Source organism: Coregonus clupeaformis, unplaced genomic scaffold, assembly GCF_020615455.1.
Source record: "Coregonus clupeaformis isolate EN_2021a unplaced genomic scaffold, ASM2061545v1 scaf0258, whole genome shotgun sequence".
Lineage (NCBI taxonomy): Eukaryota > Metazoa > Chordata > Actinopteri > Salmoniformes > Salmonidae > Coregonus > Coregonus clupeaformis.
This window is the reverse complement of record NW_025533713.1, coordinates 380,900-400,128: the sequence shown is the minus strand read 5'-3', so window position 1 is coordinate 400,128 and position 19,229 is coordinate 380,900. Positions and strand designations below refer to the sequence as shown.

The 19,229-nt window shown below is 37.5% G+C and overlaps 2 protein-coding genes across 5 annotated transcripts in view; one reads left to right on the top strand and one right to left on the bottom strand.

Moving 5' to 3' along the window:
* LOC121583629 (polypyrimidine tract-binding protein 3-like) overlaps positions 1-19,229 on the bottom strand; it is a 116,357-nt gene that overhangs the window by 68,078 nt on the left and 29,050 nt on the right. Inside the window, exon 2 of one of the 4 annotated variants that reach the window (XM_045214446.1) lies at positions 5,210-5,270. The exons of the other annotated variants lie outside the window; for them this stretch is intronic. The gene's annotated coding sequence lies outside the window, so the exon portion shown is untranslated. The remainder of the gene's footprint in view (positions 1-5,209; positions 5,271-19,229) is intronic. 4 annotated transcript variants of the gene reach the window in all.
* The window catches only part of LOC123484286 (cell surface glycoprotein 1-like), a 36,949-nt gene that overhangs the window by 1,819 nt on the left and 15,901 nt on the right, over positions 1-19,229 (top strand). The window lies entirely within an intron of this gene.

The following is a 19,229-nucleotide window of genomic DNA, read 5'->3' as shown; positions in this document are numbered from 1 at the left end:
TCCAGAGCATCCCAAACATGCTCAATGCGTGACATGTCTGGTGAGTATGCAGGCCATGGAAGAACTGGGACATTTTCAGCTTCCAGGAATTGTGTACAAATCTTTGCAACATGGTGCCGTGCATTATCATGCTGGAACATGAGGTGATGGCAGCAGATGAATGGGCCTCAGGATCTCGTCATGGTATCTCTGTGCATTCAAATTGCCATCAATTAAATGCAATTGCGTTTGTTGTCCATAGTTTATGCCTGCCCATACCATAACCCCACCGCCACCATGGGGCACTCTGTTCACAACGTTGACATCAGCAAACCGCTCGCCCACACAACGCCAAACAAGCTGTCTGCCATCTGCCCGGTCCAGTTGAAACTGGGATTCATTAGAAGAGCACACATCTTCAGCGTGCCAGTGGCCATCCAAGGTGAGCATTTGCCCACTGAAGTCGGTTACGACGTCGAACTGCAGTCAGGTCAAGACCCTGGTGAGGACGATGAGCACGCAGATGAGCTTCCCTGAGACGGTTTCTGACAGTTTGTGCAGAAATTCTTCAGTTGTGCAAACCCACAGTTTCATCAGCTGTCCGGGTGGCTGGACTCCCAGCCACCTGGATCCCGCAGATGAAAAAGAAAATTAACATTTAATTATCTGGCAACAGCTCTGGTGGACATTCCTGCAGTCAGCATGCCAATTGCACGCTCCCTCAAAACTTGAGACATCTGTGGCATTGTGTTGTGTGACAAAACTGCACATTTTAGAGTGGCCTTTTATTGTCCCCAGCACAAAGTGCACCTGTGTAATGATCATGCTGTTTAATCAGCTTCTTGATATGCCACACCTGTCAGGTGGATGGATTATCTTGGCAAAGGAGAAATGCTCACTAACAGGGATGTAAACAAATTTGTGCACAACATTTGAGAGAAATAAGCTTTTTGTGCATATGGACAATTTCTGGGATCTTTTATTTCAGCTCATGAAACATGGGATCAACACTTTACATGTTGCATTTATATTTTTGTTCAGTATATATATATATATATATAAATATATATGTGTGTGTGTGTGTGTGTGTGTGTGTGTGTGTGTGTGTGTATCTCTCTGTGGTTGTGTGTGTGAGTGAGTGCCTGTGTGCTAAAGTGCAGAGAATCAGAGCAGGTGGTCAGTCCAGTTCAAGTGTTCAGCAGTCTGATGGCTTGTAGATAGAAACTGTCTCTGAGCCTGTTGGTATCAGACCTCATGCTCCAATACAGTCTGATGGCTGGCGGGTAGAAACTGTCTCTGAGCCTGTTGATATCAGACCTCATGCTCAGATACCGTCTGCCCGACGGTAAGGGAGTGAACGGCTCGTGGCTGGGGGGTGTCTGGGGTCCTTGATGGTGCTGCATGCCTTCCTCAGGCACCGTTTCTAGTAGATGTCCTGGATGGGTGGGAGCACGGTAACAGTGATGTACTGGGCCATCTTCACCACCCACTGGATAGCCTTACGGTCCTGGACGGAGCAATTCCTGGGAGCAGGAAGGTCAGGGAGCTTTTGATGGCACAGCGGTAGTATTTGGAGAGGGCATGGGGTGGCATGCCGAATTTCTTCAGCTGCCTTATGATGTAAAGACGCTGTTGCGCCCTCTTGACAAGAGTGGTGGTGTTGTTGGTCCACGTCAAGTCCTCGGTGATGTGGAACTTCAAACTGCTGACTCTCTCTACTGTAGTCCTGTTGAGGTGGATCGGGGCATGTTCCCTCCTCCGCTTCCTGAAGTCAACAATCAACTCCTTTATTTTGCTGACGTTGAGCGAGAGGTTGTTGTCCACAATGCCAGTCCACTTACCTCCTCCCTATAGGCTGACTCATCATTGTTGGTTATCAGGCCTACAGCTGTGATGTCAACAGAAAACTTGAAGATGGAGTTGGTGTCGTGCAAAGCCAAACAGTCATGGGTGAACAGGGAATAGAGCAGAGGGCAGAGGACACAACCCTGGGGGGCCCCTGTGTTGAGTCAGTGTGGAGAAGGTGTTGTTGCCAATCCTCACAGCCCGTGGTCTGCCAGTCAGGAAGTCCAGGATCCAGTTGCAGAGGGTGGTGTCCAGACCCAGGGCTCTGAGCTTGGTGTCGAGCTTGGAGGGAACAATAGTTTGAATGCTAAACTGTAGTCAATTAACAGCATTCTCACATACAGTGAGCTCCAAAAGTATTAGGACAGTGACACATTTTTGTTTTGTTTTGGCTCTGTACTCCAGCACTTTGGGATTTGAAATTATACAATGACTATGAGGTTAAAGTGCAGACTGTCAGCTTTAATTTGAGGGTATTTTCATCCATATCGGGTGAGCCATTTAGAAATGATTGCACTTTTTGCACATAGTCCCCCTATTTTAGGGGACCAAAGGTATTGGGACAAATTCATTTGTTACGTTACAGCCTCATTCAAAAATGTATTACATTGTTTTTCCCTCATCAATCTACACACAGTACCCCATAATGACAAAACAAAAACAGGTTTGTTGAAATTTTTGCCAATTTCTAAAAAAAAGAACAACGGATATATTACATTTACATAAATATTCAGACCCTTTACTCAGTACTTTGTTGAAGCCCCTTTGGCAGCGATTACAGCCTCGAGTCATCTTGGGTATGATGCTACAAGCTTGGCACACCTGTATTTGGGGAGTTTCTCCCATTCTTCTCTGCAGATCCTCTCAAGCTCTCTCAGGTTGGATGGGATCGTCACTGTACAGCTATTTTCAGGTCTCTCCAGAGATGTTCGATCGGGTTCAAGTCCGGGCTCTGGCTGGGCCACTCAAGGTCATTCAGAGACTTGTCCCGAAGCCACTCCTGCGTTGTCTTGGCAGTGTGCTTAGGGTTGTTGTCCTGTTGGAAGGTGAACCTTTGCCCCAGTCTGAGGTCCTGAGCGCCCTTTAGCAGGTTTTCATCAAGGATCTCTCTGTTCTTTGCTCCGTTCATCTTTGCCTCGATGGTGCCAGGTTTCCTCCAGACGTGACACTTTGCATTCAGGCCAAAGAGTTCAATCTTGGTTTCATCAGACCAGATAATCTTGTTTCTCATGGTCTGAGAGTCTTTAGGTGTCTTTTGGCAAACTCCAAGCGGGCTGTCATGTGCCTTTTTACTGAGGAGTGGCTTCCGTCTGGCCACTCTACCATAAAGGCCTGATTGGTGGAGTGCTACAGAGATGGTTGTCCTTCTGGAAGTTTCTCCCATCTCCACAGAGGAACTCTAGAGCTCTGTCAGAGTGACCATCGGGTTCTTGGTCACCTCCCTGACCAAGACCCTTCTCCCTCGATTGCTCAGTTTGGCCGAGCGGCCAGCTCTAGGAAGAGTCTTGGTGGTTCCAAACGTCTTCCATTTAAGAATGATGGAGGCCACTGTGTTCTTGGGGACCTTCAATGCTGCAGAAATGTTTTGGTACCCTTCCCCAGATCTGTGCCTCGACACAATCCTGTCTCGGAGTTCTACGGACAATTCCTTCAACCTCATGGCTTGGTTTTTGCTCTGACATGCAGTCAACTGTGGGACCTTATATAGACAGATGTGTGCCTTTCCAAATCATGTCCAATCAATTCAATTTAGCCCAGGTGGACTCCAATCAAGTTGTAGAAACATCTCAAGGATGCTCAATGGAAACAGGATGCACCTGAGCTCAATTTCGAGTCTCATAGCAAAGGTTCTGAATACTTATGTAAAGGTATTTCTGTTTTTAATTTCTTAATACATTTGCTAAAATTTATAAAAAAAACTGTTTTCACTTTGTCATTATGGGGTATTGTGTGTAGACTGCTGAGGATTTTTTTTGTTTAATCCATTTTAGAATAAGGCTGTAACGTAACAAAATGTGGAAAACGTCAAGGGGTCTGAATACTTTCCGAATGCACTGTGAGTGAATTTGTCCCAATACTTTTGGTCCCCTAAAATGGGGGGGACTACTGTATGTACAAAAAGTACTGTAATTTGGAAACGGTTCACCTGATATGGATGAAAATAACGAATCAAATCCCAAAGTGCTGGAGTACAGAGCCAAAACTACAAAGAATGTGTCACTGTCCCAGTACTGTTGGAGCTCGCTGTAGGTGTTGCTCTTATCCAGATAGATTACAGCCGTGCGAATGGCAATGGCACCTTCTGGCACCTTCTGTGGATCTGTGGCAGATTGGAGTGGGTCCAGTGTGCCTTGTGGATCTGTGGCAGATTGGAGTGGGTCCAGTGTGCCTGGCACGCTGGCCTTGTTGTGGGCCATGACCAGCCTCTTTAAGCACTTCATGATGATTGGGGTGAGTGCGATGGGGCGATAGTCATTTAGGCATGTCCCCTTTGTTTTTCTTGGGCACTCGGACAACGGTGGTCTCCTTGAAATAGGTGTGGACTACAGGGACAGGTCAAAGATGTCTGAGAAGATACCCGCCAGCTGGTCAGCACAGACTCTGAGGATGCAGCCAGGGATGCCATCTGGGCCAATTCACTCTTTTGAGTGTATTTCCTCAAGTCAGCCTCGGAGAGCAAAAGCACCTGGTTGTCCGGAGCAGCTAGTCTTCTTGGATGGCTCGGTATTGTCTGCCTCGAAAGCGAGCGTAGAATACGTTAAGTTAATCTGGAACGGAGGCTTCGATGGGCACCGCACAGCTGGATTTGCATTTGTAGTCTGTGATAGTGTGTAGTCCTTGCTAAATGCGTTGTGTGTCTGAGTTGTCGAACATCAATTCAAGTTTGAGTCTGTATTGTCATTTTGCGTCGCTAATGGCTTTGAGGAGCTTGTACCTGCTTTCGCACGCCGCCGAGTCATCTGGGTTCATTCTGCTGACATTGAATGCTGCAGAACGGGCTCTCAGCATGGTACGGATATCTCTGTTCATCCAGGGTTTTTGGTTGGGGTCCAGATTGTTATTGTGGGCACAACATCATCAACACATTTCCTAATTAAGCCTGTGACTGACGCCAACAACAACTTGGCCTCTTTTAGGATGAAGGTTAACATGCCGGGTGAATAAAACTCCAGTTGCAATTCCAAACAAGGGTACATCCCAAATGACACCACAACACACCTGGGATACCACAACACACCTGGGATACCACAACACACCTGGGATACCACAACACACCTGGGATACCACAACACACCTGGGATACCACAACACACCTGGGATACCACAACACACCCCCTGGAATGCTACCTCTCTCTCTCTTCCTCTCCCTCTCCCTCTCCCTCACCTAGACGGTTCTGTGGAGAGGCCTGGCACATAGCTGACATTCCACTGAACTGAGCCCTGGTCTGGGGAGAGAGGAGAGAGAGAGAAGTAAGAGAGAAGTGTCTGGGGAAGCTCAGTGGTACAGTAGGCTAGGAGAACAATGCTACCCAACCCTCCCTCCCTCTCTCCACCCCAACCCTCCTCTCCTAGCCTGCTAGCAGAAACACTGCCAATCAGCACAGATCACCAAAAGAGCGCTAACAATGCTCAGCAGTAAAAAATATAGGGGGGTGAGGGGTGGGGCATGGGGCTGAGAAAGGAGTGAGGTGTGTGGTGGGGGAGTTGAGGCATAGGAGTGAGAGAAGACAGCCCTGGCTGCCATCATGGAGTAGTAGAAACACATCATGGAGTAGTAGAAACACAAGATGGAGTAGTAGAAACACAAGATGGAGTAGTAGAAACACATCATGGAGTAGTAGAAACAGATCATGGAGTAGTAGAAACACAAGATGGAGTAGTAGAAACACAAGATGGAGTAGTAGAAACACAAGATGGAGTAGTAGAAACACAAGATGGAGTAGTAGAAACACAAGATGGAGTAGTAGAAACACAAGATGGAGTAGTAGAAACACATGGAATAGTAAAAACACATCATGGAGTAGTAGAAACACAAGATGGAGTAGTAGAAACACAAGATGGAGTAGTAGAAACACATCATGGAGTAGTAGAAACACATCATGGAGTAGTAGAAACACATCATGGAGTAGTAGAAACACAAGATGGAGTAGTAGAAACACATCATGGAGTAGTAGAAACACAAGATGGAGTAGTAGAAACACAAGATGGAGTAGTAGAAACACATCATGGAGTAGTAGAAACACATCATGGAGTAGTAGAAACACATCATGGAGTAGTAGAAACACAAGATGGAGTAGTAGAAACACAAGATGGAGTAGTAGAAACACAAGATGGAGTAGTAGAAACACATGGAATAGTAAAAACACATCATGGAGTAGTAGAAACACAAGATGGAGTAGTAGAAACACATCATGGAGTAGTAGAAACACATCATGGAGTAGTAGAAACACAAGATGGAGTAGTAGAAACACAAGATGGAGTAGTAGAAACACATCATGTAGTAGTAGAAACACAAGATGGAGTAGTAAAATCACATCATGGAGTAGTAGAAACACAAGATGGAGTAGTAGAAACACAAGATGGAGTAGTAGAAACACATCATGGAGTAGTAGAAACACAAGATGGAGTAGTAAAATCACATCATGGAGTAGTAGAAACACAAGATGGAGTAGTAGAAACACAAGATGGAGTAGTAGAAACACATCATGGAGTAGTAGAAACACATCATGGAGTAGTAGAAACACAAGATGGAGTAGTAGAAACACAAGATGGAGTAGTAGAAACACATCATGGAGTAGTAGAAACACATCATGGAGTAGTAGAAACACAAGATGGAGTAGTAGAAACACAAGATGGAGTAGTAGAAATACATCATGGAGTAGTAGTGTCTGAATACAGAAGTATTTCATGTAAGTATGTAAATAATTATGTGTTTGTGTTGTTCCAGAATAGACAAATAATAACATTTAATAAATAAGTCAATGTGTTTGTGTGTACATGGCCGGGTAGATTCAAAGCATGGAAAGAAAGCTTGAGAACTTGGCTGCTCTGACAAGAAGAGAGAGAGAGAAACAACAGGATTTAATAGTCATATGATTTTGACATTCTTCACAGAATTAACCACCAAACGAACGCAAAAGGAAATGGTCACGAGAAAGAAAGTGTGAGGAAAAAAAGATATCCTTGAAAATGACAGAGAACATTCCCCTGTCAGCCAGTTCCCTTTGGTTCAGCTGCTCTGTCAGTCCAGTCAGTCATGTCTCAGCCTGTGTTCCCATTGGTTCAGCTGCTCTGTCAGTCCAGTCAGTCATGTCTCAGTCGGTGTCCCAAATGGCACCCTATTCCCTATGTAGTGCACTACTTTTGACCAGGGTCCAGTAGTGCCCTATATAGGGAATAGGATGCCATTTGGGACACATCCAGACTAACAACATGCTAGGAGCACAGTAGCTAAATGCCAAAGCTACATTCTTCTGTCACATAGTCAACATTTTTATAGAGAAAATCTATTCTAACAGTTTCTCACAGTACATATAGCCTATAGCCTACAGAGACAACCACATACAGTTCTGACAATCGAAAGAGAAAACCTTAAGCCTTTCAGCTGTCTTGGGATATCGCTGCCAACAAAATAGGGAAATGACTAAAACATTTGGACATTTTGTCTCTTCCTCTTTTTGAGAAACAAAAAGAAACCAATTCCTCAGAATTGTTCTGTATTAAATTCTATCTCCATTGAAAATATATTTGTGATGTTTACCGTCCAGTCATACAAGCATAGAAAGCAACCCTTGCATTATTAATCCTTACCAACACCATGACAAATGTTTAAAGAGTGGCAGAGGAGAGATGTTCATTTTGGGTTGAGTAATCAGAAAATGTTGTTCGGTTGACAATTTTGTGTTGAGTAATGTTTATTGACCCTTTTAAGTCTAGTGTTTGTGTTGAATCTGAGAGGTATTCACCTACAGGAACAATGTCATGGAGCAGGAAAGGAAAGCAGCAGCTCAGATGACTCACTGACTCAGATCAGACAGACACGTTCCATCTCTCTTTCCTGCCTGGCCCAACCAGGAAGCAGACAGACTGATATAGAGTCTGATATATAGTCTGATATAGAGTCTGATATAGTCTGATATAGAGTCTGATATAGAGTCTGATATAGAGTCTGATATAGAGTCTGATATAGTCTGATATAGAGTCTGATATAGTCTGATATAGAGTCTGATATAGAGTCTGATATAGAGTCTGATATAGTCTGATATAGAGTCTGATATAGAGTCTGATATATAGTCTGATATAGAGTCTGATATAGAGTCTGATATAGTCTGATATAGAGTCTGATATAGAGTCTGATATAGTCTGATATAGTCTGATATAGAGTCTGATATAGAGTCTGATATAGAGTCTGATATAGTCTGATATAGTCTGATATAGAGTCTGATATAGAGTCTGATATAGAGTCTGATATAGTCTGATATAGAGTCTGATATAGTCTGATATAGAGTCTGATATAGAGTCTGATATAGTCTGATATAGTCTGATATAGAGTCTGATATAGAGTCTGATATAGAGTCTGATATAGAGTCTGATATAGAGTCTGATATAGTCTGATATAGTCTGATATAGAGTCTGATATAGAGTCTGATATAGAGTCTGATATAGAGTCTGATATAGTCTGATATAGAGTCTGATATAGAGTCTGATATAGTCTGATATAGAGTCTGATATAGAGTCTGATATAGTCTGATATAGAGTCTGATATAGAGTCTGATATAGAGTCTGATATAGTCTGATATAGAGTCTGATATAGAGTCTGATATAGAGTCTGATATAGAGTCTGATATATAGTCTGATATAGAGTCTGATATAGAGTCTGATATAGAGTCTGATATAGTCTGATATAGAGTCTGATATAGAGTCTGATATAGTCTGATATAGTCTGATATAGAGTCTGATATAGAGTCTGATATAGTCTGATATAGTCTGATATAGAGTCTGATATAGAGTCTGATATAGAGTCTGATATAGTCTGATATAGAGTCTGATATAGAGTCTGATATAGTGTCTGATATAGTCTGATATAGAGTCTGATATAGAGTCTGATATAGTCTGATATAGAGTCAGATATAGAGTCTGATATAGAGTCTGATATAGAGTGTGATATAGTCTGATATAGAGTCTGATATAGAGTCTGATATAGTCTGATATAGTCTGATATAGAGTCTGATATAGAGTCTGATATAGAGTCTGATATAGAGTCTGATATAGTCTGATATAGAGTCTGATATAGTCTGATATAGAGTCTGATATAGAGTCTGATATAGAGTCTGATATAGAGTCTGATATAGTCTCATATAGAGTCTGATATAGAGTCTGATATAGTCTGATATAGAGTCTGATATAGAGTCTGATATAGTCTGATATAGAGTCTGATATAGAGTCTGATATAGTCTGATATAGAGTCTGATATAGAGTCTGATATAGAGTCTGATATAGAGTCTGATATAGAGTCTGATATATAGTCTGATATAGTCTGATATAGAGTCTGATATAGTCTGATATAGTCTGATATATAGTCTGATATAGAGTCTGATATAGTCTGATATAGAGTCTGATATAGTGTGATATAGTCTGATATAGAGTCTGATATAGAGTCTGATATAGGAGTCTGATATAGATCTGATATAGAGTCTGATATAGAGTCTGATATAGAGTCTGATATAGTCTGATATAGAGTCTGATATAGAGTCTGATATAGAGTCTGATATAGAGTCTGATATAGAGTATGATATAGAGTCTGATATAGTCTGATATAGTCTGATATAGAGTCTGATATAGAGTCTGATATAGAGTCTGATATAGTCTGATATAGAGTCTGATATAGTCTGATATAGTCTGATATAGAGTCTGATATAGAGTCTGATATAGAGTCTGATATAGAGTCTGATATAGTCTGATATAGAGTCTGATATAGAGTCTGATATAGTCTGATATAGAGTCTGATATAGAGTCTGATATAGAGTCTGATATAGAGTCTGATATAGAGTCTGATATAGTCTAATATAGAGTCTGATATAGAGTCTGATATAGAGTCTGATATATAGTCTGATATAGAGTCTGATATAGAGTCTGATATAGTCTGATATAGTCTGATATAGAATCTGATATAGAGTCTGATATAGTCTGATATAGAGTCTGATATAGAGTCTGATATAGTCTGATATAGAGTCTGATATAGAGTCTGATATAGAGTCTGATATAGTGTCTGATATAGTCTGATATAGAGTCTGATATAGTCTGATATAGTCTGATATAGAGTCTGATATAGAGTTTGATATAGTCTGATATAGAGTCTGATATAGAGTCTGATATAGAGTCTGATATAGTCTGATATAGAGTCTGATATAGAGTCTGATATAGAGTCTGATATAGAGTCTGATATAGAGTCTGATATAGTCTGATATAGTCTGATATAGAGTCTGATATAGAGTCTGATATAGAGTCTGATATAGTCTGATATAGTCTGATATAGAGTCTGATATAGTCTGATATAGAGTCTGATATAGTCTGATATAGTCTGATATAGAGTCTGATATAGAGTCTGATATAGAGTCTGATATAGAGTCTGATATAGTCTGATATAGAGTCTGATATAGAGTCTGATATAGAGTCTGATATATAGTCTGATATAGAGTCTGATATAGAGTCTGATATAGAGTCTGATATAGTCTGATATAGAGTCTGATATAGAGTCTGATATAGTCTGATATAGTCTGATATAGAGTCTGATATAGAGTCTGATATAGTCTGATATAGTCTGATATAGAGTCTGATATAGAGTCTGATATAGAGTCTGATATAGTCTGATATAGAGTCTGATATAGAGTCTGATATAGTGTCTGATATAGAGTCTGATATAGAGTCTGATATAGAGTGAGATATAGTCTGATATAGAGTCTGATATAGAGTCTGATATAGTCTGATATAGTCTGATATAGAGTCTGATATAGAGTCTGATATAGAGTCTGATATAGTCTGATATAGTCTGATATAGAGTCTGATATAGTCTGATATAGAGTCTGATATAGAGTCTGATATAGAGTCTGATATAGAGTCTGATATAGTCTGATATAGTCTGATATAGAGTCTGATATAGAGTCTGATATAGAGTCTGATATAGAGTCTGATATAGTCTGATATAGAGTCTGATATAGAGTCTGATATAGTCTGATATAGAGTCTGATATAGAGTCTGATATAGTCTGATATAGAGTCTGATATAGAGTCTGATATAGAGTCTGATATAGTCTGATATAGAGTCTGATATAGAGTCTGATATAGAGTCTGATATATAGTCTGATATAGAGTCTGATATAGAGTCTGATATAGAGTCTGATATAGTCTGATATAGAGTCTGATATAGAGTCTGATATAGTCTGATATAGTCTGATATAGAGTCTGATATAGAGTCTGATATAGTCTGATATAGTCTGATATAGAGTCTGATATAGAGTCTGATATAGAGTCTGATATAGTCTGATATAGAGTCTGATATAGAGTCTGATATAGTGTCTGATATAGTCTGATATAGAGTCTGATATAGAGTCTGATATAGTCTGATATAGAGTCAGATATAGAGTCTGATATAGAGTCTGATATAGAGTGTGATATAGTCTGATATAGAGTCTGATATAGAGTCTGATATAGTCTGATATAGTCTGATATAGAGTCTGATATAGAGTCTGATATAGAGTCTGATATAGAGTCTGATATAGTCTGATATAGAGTCTGATATAGTCTGATATAGAGTCTGATATAGAGTCTGATATAGAGTCTGATATAGAGTCTGATATAGTCTCATAGAGTCTGATATAGAGTCTGATATAGTCTGATATAGAGTCTGGATATAGAGTCTGATATAGTCTGATATAGAGTCTGATATAGAGTCTGATATAGTCTGATATAGAGTCTGATATAGAGTCTGATATAGAGTCTGATATAGAGTCTGATATAGAGTCTGGATATATAGTCTGATATAGTCTGATATAGAGTCTGATATAGTCTGATATAGTCTGATATATAGTCTGATATAGAGTCTGATATAGTCTGATATAGAGTCTGATATAGTGTGATATAGTCTGATATAGAGTCTGATATAGAGTCTGATATAGAGTCTGATATAGAGTCTGATATAGTCTGATATAGAGTCTGATATAGAGTCTGATATAGAGTCTGATATAGTCTGATATAGAGTCTGATATAGAGTCTGATATAGAGTCTGATATAGAGTCTGATATAGAGTCTGATATAGAGTATGATATAGAGTCTGATATAGTCTGATATAGTCTGATATAGAGTCTGATATAGAGTCTGATATAGAGTCTGATATAGAGTCTGATATAGTCTGATATAGAATCTGATATAGAGTCTGATATAGTCTGATATAGAGTCTGATATAGAGTCTGATATAGAGTCTGATATAGAGCCTGATATAGTCTGATATAGAGTCTGATATAGAGTCTGATATAGTCTGATATAGAGTCTGATATAGAGTCTGATATAGAGTCTGATATAGAGTCTGATATAGAGTCTGATATAGTCTAATATAGAGTCTGATATAGAGTCTGATATAGAGTCTGATATATAGTCTGATATAGAGTCTGATATAGAGTCTGATATAGTCTGATATAGTCTGATATAGAATCTGATATAGAGTCTGATATAGTCTGATATAGAGTCTGATATAGAGTCTGATATAGTCTGATATAGAGTCTGATATAGAGTCTGATATAGAGTCTGATATAGTGTCTGATATAGTCTGATATAGAGTCTGATATAGTCTGATATAGTCTGATATAGAGTCTGATATAGAGTTTGATATAGTCTGATATAGAGTCTGATATAGAGTCTGATATAGAGTCTGATATAGTCTGATATAGAGTCTGATATAGAGTCTGATATAGAGTCTGATATAGAGTCTGATATAGAGTCTGGATATAGTCTGATATAGTCTGATATAGAGTCTGATATAGAGTCTGATATAGAGTCTGATATAGAGTCTGATATAGTCTGATATAGAGTCTGATATAGTCTGATATAGAGTCTGGATATAGTCTGATATAGTCTGATATAGAGTCTGATATAGAGTCTGATATAGAGTCTGATATAGAGTCTGATATAGTCTGATATAGAGTCTGATATAGAGTCTGATATAGAGTCTGATATATAGTCTGATATAGAGTCTGATATAGAGTCTGATATAGAGTCTGATATAGTCTGATATAGAGTCTGATATAGAGTCTGATATAGTCTGATATAGTCTGATATAGAGTCTGATATAGAGTCTGATATAGTCTGATATAGTCTGATATAGAGTCTGATATAGAGTCTGATATAGAGTCTGATATAGTCTGATATAGAGTCTGATATAGAGTCTGATATAGTGTCTGATATAGAGTCTGATATAGAGTCTGATATAGAGTGAGATATAGTCTGATATAGAGTCTGATATAGAGTCTGATATAGTCTGATATAGTCTGATATAGAGTCTGATATAGAGTCTGATATAGAGTCTGATATAGTCTGATATAGTCTGATATAGAGTCTGATATAGTCTGATATAGAGTCTGATATAGAGTCTGATATAGAGTCTGATATAGAGTCTGATATAGTCTCATATAGAGTCTGATATAGAGTCTGATATAGAGTCTGATATAGAGTCTGATATAGTCTGATATAGAGTCTGATATAGAGTCTGATATAGAGTCTGATATATAGTCTGATATAGAGTCTGATATAGAGTCTGATATAGAGTCTGATATGTCTGGATATAGTCTGATATAGAATCTGATATAGAGTCTGATATAGTCTGATATAGAGTCTGATATAGAGTCTGATATAGTCTGATATAGAGTCTGATATAGAGTCTGATATAGAGTCTGATATAGTGTCTGATATAGTCTGATATAGAGTCTGATATAGTCTGATATAGATCTGATATAGCAGTCTGATATAGAGTCTGACATAGAGTCTGATATAGAGTCTGGATATAGTCTGATATAGTCTGATATAGAGTCTGATATAGAGTCTGATATAGAGTCTGATATAGTCTGATATAGTCTGATATAGAGTCTGATATAGAGTCTGATATAGAGTCTGATATAGGTCTGATATAGAGTCTGATATAGAGTCTGATATAGTCTGATATAGAGTCTGATATAGAGTCTGATATAGTCTGATATAGAGTCTGATATAGAGTCTGATATAGAGTCTGATATAGTCTGATATAGAGTCTGATATAGAGTCTGATATAGAGTCTGATATAGAGTCTGATATGTAGTCTGATATAGAGTCTGATATAGAGTCTGATATAAAGTCTGATATAGTCTGATATAGAGTCTGATATAGAGTCTGATATAGTCTGATATAGTCTGATATAGAGTCTGATATAGAGTCTGATATAGTCTGATATAGTCTGATATAGAGTCTGATATAGAGTCTGATATAGAGTCTGATATAGTCTGATATAGAGTCTGATATAGAGTCTGATATAGTGTCTGATATAGTCTGATATAGAGTCTGATATAGAGTCTGATATAGTCTGATATAGAGTCTGATATAGAGTCTGATATAGAGTGTGATATAGTCTGATATAGAGCCTGATATAGAGTCTGATATAGTCTGATATAGTCTGATATAGAGTCTGATATAGAGTCTGATATAGAGTCTGATATAGTCTGATATAGAGTCTGATATAGTCTGATATAGAGTCTGATATAGAGTCTGATATAGAGTCTGATATAGAGTCTGATATAGTCTCAAAGTCTGATATAGAGTCTGATATAGTCTGATATAGAGTCTGATATAGAGTCTGATATAGTCTGATATAGAGTCAGATATAGAGTCTGATATAGTCTGATATAGAGTCTGATATAGAGTCTGATATAGAGTCTGATATAGAGTCTGATATAGAGTTTAATATAGAGTCTGATATATAGTCTGATATAGTCTGATATAGAGTCTGATATAGTCTGATATAGTCTGATATAGAGTCTGATATAGAGTCTGATATAGTCTGATATAGAGTCTGATATAGTGTGATATAGTCTGATATAGAGTCTGATATAGAGTCTGATATAGAGTCTGATATAGAGTCTGATATAGAGTCTGATATAGTCTGATATAGAGTCTGATATAGAGTCTGATATAGAGTCTGATATAGTCTGATATAGAGTCTGATATAGAGTCTGATATAGAGTCTGATATAGAGTCTGATATAGAGTCTGATATAGAGTATGATATAGAGTCTGATATAGTCTGATATAGTCTGATATAGAGTCTGATATAGAGTCTGATATAGAGTCTGATATAGAGTCTGATATAGGTCTGATATAGAGTCTGATATAGAGTCTGATATAGTCTGATAGAGTCTGATATAGAGTCTGATATAGTCTGATATAGAGTCTGATATAGAGTCTGATATAGAGTCTGATATAGAGTCTGATATAGCTGAAGAGTCTGATATAGAGTCTGATATGGAGTCTGATATAGAGTCTGATATAGAGTCTGATATAGAGTCTGATATAGAGTCTGATATAGAGTCTGATATAGTCTGATATAGTCTGATATAGAATCTGATATAGAGTCTGATATAGTCTGATATAGAGTCTGATATAGAGTCTGATATAGTCTGATATAGAGTCTGATATAGAGTCTGATATAGAGTCTGATATAGTGTCTGATATAGTCTGATATAGAGTCTGATATAGTCTGATTAGTCTGATATAGAGTCTGATATAGAGTCTGATATAGTCTGATATAGAGTCTGATATAGAGTCTGATATAGAGTCTGATATAGTCTGATATAGAGTCTGATATAGAGTCTGATATAGAGTCTGATATAGAGTCTGGATATATAGTCTGATATAGAGTCTGATATAGAGTCTGATATATAGTCTGGATATAGAGTCTGATATAGAGTCTGATATAGAGTCTGATATAGTCTGATATAGTCTGATATAGAGTCTGATATAGAGTCTGATATAGTCTGATATAGAGTCTGATATAGTGTGATATAGTCTGATATAGAGTCTGATATAGAGTCTGATATAGAGTCTGATATAGAGTCTGATATAGTCTGATATAGAGTCTGATATAGAGTCTGATATAGAGTCTGATATAGTCTGATATAGAGTCTGATATAGACTCTGATATAGAGTCTGATATAGAGTCTGATATAGAGTCTGATATAGAGTCTGATATAGAGTCTGATATAGAGTCTGATATAGGAGTCTGATATAGAGTCTGATATAGAGTCTGATATAGTAGTCTGATATATAGTCTGATATAGAGTCTGATATATAGTCTGATATAGTCTGATATAGAGTCTGATATAGAGTCTGATATAGAGTCTGATATATAGTCTGATATAGAGTCTGATATAGAGTCTGATATAGAGTCTGATATAGTCTGATATAGAGTCTGATATAGAGTCTGATATAGTCTGATATAGAGTCTGATATAGAGTCTGATATAGTCTGATATAGTCTGATATATAGTCTGATATAGATTCTGATATAGAGTCTGATATAGAGTCTGATATAGAGTCTGATATAGAGTCTGATATAGAGTCTGATATAGTCTGATATAGAGTCTGATATAGAGTCTGATATAGAGTCTGATATAGTCTGATATAGAGTCTGATATAGAGTCTGATATAGTGTCTGATATAGAGTCTGATATAGAGTCTGATATAGAGTGAGATATAGTCTGATATAGAGTCTGATATAGAGTCTGATATAGTCTGATATAGTCTGATATAGAGTCTGATATAGAGTCTGATATAGAGTCTGATATAGGTCTGATATAGTCTGATATAGAGTCTGATATAGTCTGATATAGAGTCTGATATAGAGTCTGATATAGAGTCTGATATAGAGTCTGATATAGTCTGATATAGTCTGATATAGAGTCTGATATAGAGTCTGATATAGAGTCTGATATAGAGTCTGATATAGTCTGATATAGAGTCTGATATAGAGTCTGATATAGTCTGATATAGAGTCTGATATAGAGTCTGATATAGTCTGATATAGAGTCTGATATAGAGTCTGATATAGAGTCTGATATAGTCTGATATAGAGTCTGATATAGAGTCTGATATAGAGTCTGATATAGAGTCTGATATAGTCTGATATAGAGTCTGATATAGAGTCTGATATAGAGTCTGATATAGTCTGATATAGAGTCTGATATAGAGTCTGATATAGTCTGATATAGTCTGATAGAGAGTCTGATATAGAGTCTGATATAGTCTGATATAGTCTGGATATAGAGTCTGATATAGAGTCTGATATAGAGTCTGATATAGTCTGATATAGAGTCTGATATAGAGTCTGATATAGTGTCTGATATAGTCTGATATAGAGTCTGATATAGAGTCTGATATAGTCTGATATAGAGTCAGATATAGAGTCTGATATAGAGTCTGATATAGAGTGTGATATAGTCTGATATAGAGTCTGATATAGAGTCTGATATAGTCTGATATAGTCTGATATAGAGTCTGATATAGAGTCTGATATAGAGTCTGATATAGAGTCTGATATAGTCTGATATAGAGTCTGATATAGTCTGATATAGAGTCTGATATAGAGTCTGATATAGAGTCTGATATAGAGTCTGATATAGTCTCATATAGAGTCTGATATAGAGTCTGATATAGTCTGATATAGAGTCTGATATAGAGTCTGATATAGTCTGATATAGAGTCTGATATAGAGTCTGGATATAGTCTGATATAGTCTGATATAGAGTCTGATATAGAGTCTGATATAGAGTCTGATATAGAGTCTGATATAGAGTCTGATATATAGTCTGATATAGTCTGATATAGAGTCTGATATAGTCTGATATAGTCTGATATAGAGTCTGATATAGAGTCTGATATAGTCTGATATAGAGTCTGATATAGTGTGATATAGTCTGATATAGAGTCTGATATAGAGTCTGATATAGAGTCTGATATAGAGTCTGATATAGTCTGATATAGAGTCTGATATAGAGTCTGATATAGAGTCTGATATAGTCTGATATAGAGTCTGATATAGAGTCTGATATAGAGTCTGATATAGAGTCTGATATAGAGTCTGATATAGAGTATGATATAGAGTCTGATATAGTCTGATATAGTCTGATATAGAGTCTGATATAGAGTCTGATATAGAGTCTGATATAGAGTCTGATATAGTCTGATATAGAGTCTGATATAGTCTGATATAGTCTGATATAGAGTCTGATATAGAGTCTGATATAGAGTCTGATATAGAGTCTGATATAGTCTGATATAGAGTCTGATATAGAGTCTGATATAGTCTGATATAGAGTCTGATATAGAGTCTGATATAGAGTCTGATATAGAGTCTGATATAGAGTCTGATATAGTCTAATATAGAGTCTGATATAGAGTCTGATATAGAGTCTGATATATAGTCTGATATAGAGTCTGATATAGAGTCTGATATGAGTCTGATATAGTCTGATATAGAGTCTGATATAGAGTCTGATATAGTCTGATATAGAGTCTGATATAGAGTCTGATAGAGTCTGATATAGAGTCTGATATAGAGTCTGATATAGAGTCTGATATATAGTGTCTGATATAGTCTGATATAGAGTCTGATATAGTCTGATATAGTCTGATATAGAGTCTGATATAGAGTCTGATATAGTCTGATATAGAGTCTGATATAGAGTCTGATATAGAGTCTGATATAGTCTGATATAGAGTCTGATATAGAGTCTGATATAGAGTCTGATATAGAGTCTGATATAGAGTCTGATATAGTCTGATATAGTCTGATATAGAGTCTGATATAGAGTCTGATATAGAGTCTGATATAGAGTCTGATATAGTCTGATATAGAGTCTGATATAGTCTGATATAGAGTCTGATATAGTCTGATATAGTCTGATATAGAGTCTGATATAGAGTCTGATATAGAGTCTGATATAGTCTGATATAGAGTCTGATATAGTCTGATATAGAGTCTGATATAGAGTCTGATATAGTCTGATATAGAGTCTGATATAGAGTCTGATATAGAGTCTGATATAGAGTCTGATATAGTCTGATATAGAGTCTGATATCGAGTCTGATATCGAGTCTGATATAGAGTCTGATATATAGTCTGATATAGAGTCTGATATAGAGTCTGATATAGAGTCTGATATAGTCTGATATAGTCTGATATAGAGTCTGATATAGAGTCTGATATAGTCTGATATAGAGTCTGATATAGAGTCTGATATAGTCTGATATAGAGTCTGATATAGAGTCTGATATAGAGTCTGATATAGTGTCTGATATAGTCTGATAGAGTCTGATATAGTCTGATATAGTCT